Source organism: Ahaetulla prasina, chromosome 5 (assembly GCF_028640845.1).
Source record: "Ahaetulla prasina isolate Xishuangbanna chromosome 5, ASM2864084v1, whole genome shotgun sequence".
NCBI lineage: Eukaryota > Metazoa > Chordata > Lepidosauria > Squamata > Colubridae > Ahaetulla > Ahaetulla prasina.
This window is the reverse complement of record NC_080543.1, coordinates 7,957,959-7,960,392: the sequence shown is the minus strand read 5'-3', so window position 1 is coordinate 7,960,392 and position 2,434 is coordinate 7,957,959.

Sequence of the window (2,434 nt, the reverse complement as noted above, 5' to 3'; positions counted from 1 at the left end):
TGTAACAGAGTTGTTAACGCTTGGAACGCATTACCTGACTCCATAGTCTCTATTCAGAATCCCAAAATCTTCAACCAAAAACTGTCTACTATTGATCTCACCCCATTCCTAAGAGGACTATAAGAGGCGTGCATAAGAGCACAAAAGTGCCTACCGTTCCTGTCCTATTGTTCCCTTCATTATATCAAATTAACATAGTTGTTGCATGTTTTTACTTATATATACATATATTTCTTTCATGATATCTTGTTTTTTTATTTACGACGATGTTTGTGTATACTGTTGTGAAATTTTTTTTAAAAAAATGTCTGGTTAAAATGTCTGTTAAGGATAACTGACACACCATCCTCCTCCTCTTTGCCTTCAGAGAAGGGAGGGTGGGAGGGCCAGAGAGAGATAGAGAAGAGAGAAAATAGGAAGGTTGAAAGATAGGAAGGGAAGAAAATAAAATAGAAAGGAAGGAAGGAAGGGAGGGAAATGATAGAGAAAATAGGAAGGAAGTGTTGGAAGAAATGTCCTTCTGGGTTCAGTTCCAAGTGGGGAGAAAGACACTGGAAACATGGGTGCTGTTTGGAAAGCTGGTTTAATGGTGGACAGGACCACATACCTTGAAAATCTTGGGTGAAGAAGAAAACAAGTCCCAAGCTTGGTTGACTCTTGCTGGGTGATGATGTATGAAAGGGGCTATGGGATTCCTACTATGGCTCTACCTGAAGGAGGTAGATCTTTATTATGTCGAAAAGACTGGCCCAGGCCTTAATGGCCCATTGACAAAGGTGAGGGGATGGAACTGAGTTTCTGCCTCTCTTTTAGGGGAAATATTCTGCCCTTTTAATATTTCCTACAACACCTCATTTTCCTAGGAGAGGGGTGGGTGCTAACTTCCTACTGAAGGAAGGAAGGAAAGAGGAAGAGGAAGAAAGGAAGGAAAGAGGAAGGAAGGAAATAGGAAGAGATAGGTAGGTAGGCAGGTAGATAGGAAAGAAGTATGGAAGAAAGGAAGGAAGGAAGAAAGGAAGGAAGGAAGGAAGGAAGGAAGGAAGGAAGGAAAATAAGGAAGGGAAGGAAGGAAGGGAAGGAAGGGAAGGAAGGAAGGAAGGAAGGAAGGAAGGAAGAAAGGGAGGGAGGAAGGAATGGAGGGAGGGAGAGAGGAAAGAAGGAAGGAAGGAAGGAAGGAAAATGAGAAAGAAAATAAGGAAGGAAGGAAAAAATAAGAGGAAAAACAGGAAGGTAGGTAGGTAGGTGGGAAGGAAGGAAGGAAGGAAGGTCTTGACGGACCACTAGGTCTTTTTCTGTCATCAGTTTTCTAAGTTTCTATATTTCTTTTAACCATTCGACTCATAACTCGGGTGGGAATGGAGATTGTGCGGTATCTTTCCCCTGCCATGCCCATTGAGCCACGCCCATCGAGCCACGCCCACCAAGCCATGCCCACAGAACCGGTAGTAAAAAAAATTGGATTTCCCCACTGCCTTGTTCCTAACGGGAGTTAGTTCTGCCTGCATGCTGACCTTTGCGTGGCCAATTAATCTTACTTCTTAATCGGTTTCTGGTTTCCAAAAATCACCGTCAGAAAAGGATGCCATTTTTTGGGGGGGCAAATTATGCAAAGAAGCGTAATTAGCTTTAAATTTTATAGGCTTTGCTGAGCTAAAGCTAGTGGCATGCACAGTTTGCCTACTGAGATTTAAATTGCAATCTTGTCTCCCTACCTTAGTTAAGAGTAAACAAATGGCTTGTCTATTACTATTTCTGAAGAGAAGGAAGCTTACCATCTGGACGAGTTTCTCGGTTGACCAAAAATCTTCTTAAAAGAAGGAACAAAATGTACGTAAACCGGCAAAGTTTCTGTTGTGTCTGCGCCCCCCGAGCCGGGCCTCCTGCCAGAAAGTGACTTGGACATTGAGGGGGAAGAGCCATCAGGACTTACCTCGGGAGCAACGCCTTCCCTGGCTCAGCTCCAGGAGCCAGAAACAGGCCTGGTGGAAGAGATAACGAGGCCTCCGTCCCCTGACTCTTCCCCCCCCCAGGCCACGCCTTCAGACCCAGCTGATGGCAATCAGGCCTGGCTGGACCCTAGGTTTCGTAGGCAGGAGAGGCAGGAACAACAGAAGCAGGGGTGGGGCAGGCCTAGGAAGTGCTGAGTCATGGAGCCACACCCCACAGGATATAAAAGGCAGCGAGAGCTGCTGTGTCTCTTTGTAACAGGCAAATCCACTGATTGAGCTGACGTTTGTTCTTGGGTGACTCACCAGCATCGTGGAAGATAATGGAGGCTCTTGGCAGACGCTGGCTATTCTGCTGCCAGAACTGATAGTGCCAGCTGATTAAGCCATCACTCGGATGGAGGCGAGGGAGGACAGAACAGTTTCTTGCAAAAATCAAACCCGGAAGCACACACCAATCACTGAATCAGCTGGATTCATTAACTACT